A 1,361-nucleotide genomic window follows, 5' to 3' on the forward strand; every position below is an offset into this window, starting at 1 on the left:
AGACTCATGAAATGCAACCTATGTATGAATGCAACTATATGCTAAGATGATTCTGCCTACTTGGTTAAAAGTAAATAAGTTCTTCAAGACAAACATAAATCAGATATCACTAATTAAAATCATACAGTAAAGAGAAGTAAACTTGTAAGAAGACAGCTCATGTAAGCAGGGAACATAGAATCAAGCATTGAACCCTCACTGATAGTGTATGTGTACTCTAATCACTCAAGTGTATAGGGTAATCCACTCTAGTCTTCTCTAGTCATGCTTTCTAAACTTTGTTCTTCACCTAACCAATCAACAAGTATTCAATGTACCAATGCAAACATCATGAGGTCTTTTCAAGGTTGTAATGGGGCTAAGGTAAAGGTGAGGGTATATATATATGGCTAAGTGAGCTATAAATTGAATCCTTGACCAATCTAAGCTCTCACCTATACACACACTCTATATAAATCTAAAATCATGCCTAGCTATCCAAAATTCCCACTTTTGCATCACATACTCATGCATCAACTTTTCTTTAATTTTATCACATATGCATTGATCTTTTATTAGCTTAACATTGGGGTAATTTTGTCCCATTATTTATTTATTTATTAAAAATTTTTTTTATAGAAAAGTAAATATAACTTATCAATGCACATAGATTTTTAATTTTTCTGGTCTCACATGAGTAGGTACCCAAATTCCTAATATTTTATCATAGCACATTCCCTATTAACCCATGTTCCCATAGTTTTTCTACACTTAGTTGATACACAATCTCTATCTTAAGCTAACCAAAGATTCAGTTGGGGTAATTAATTGTTTTTCCACTTAAGGCTAGTGATGTGGTAAAATATAGAACAAATGGGGATTAAAAGGCTCAAGGTGGCTAACAAAGGTAATTAAAAGGGTAGGCTATTTGGATAAGTGAGCTAATAATCAAATAATGGCCTCAATCATATGCATGCATATAACACATTAAACATTGGACATATAGAGTGGAACAAAATAAAAATTACAATCATAGAGAAGAAGAGACACAAGAATAAAATATTATGGTTAAATAGTGTAACCATGTAATTAAGCTCAAATCTTACAGGTTGTGTGTTCTTAACTCAAAAAACATGTTCCAATTTACAGTCTTCAAATAAGTTTAACACAAATTTTCAAATTTAAATTAGTAAAATATTATAAAATAGAGTCTTGAAAAAAAATTTATTACTTTAACCAAGCAAACATACATGCAAACAATTATTATCATGCAATCTATTCTATCTAACCAAAGAAAAACTAAAATGTTGGTGTTAAGAGAGAGAGAGATTACCTCCAGAAGTCAGGTACTGATCGACCTCCCCACACTTAAAGCTTGGAAC

Source organism: Arachis ipaensis, chromosome B5 (genome assembly GCF_059453495.1).
Source record: "Arachis ipaensis isolate K30076 ecotype BB chromosome B5, ASM5945349v1, whole genome shotgun sequence".
In the NCBI taxonomy this organism is placed as follows: domain Eukaryota; kingdom Viridiplantae; phylum Streptophyta; class Magnoliopsida; order Fabales; family Fabaceae; genus Arachis; species Arachis ipaensis.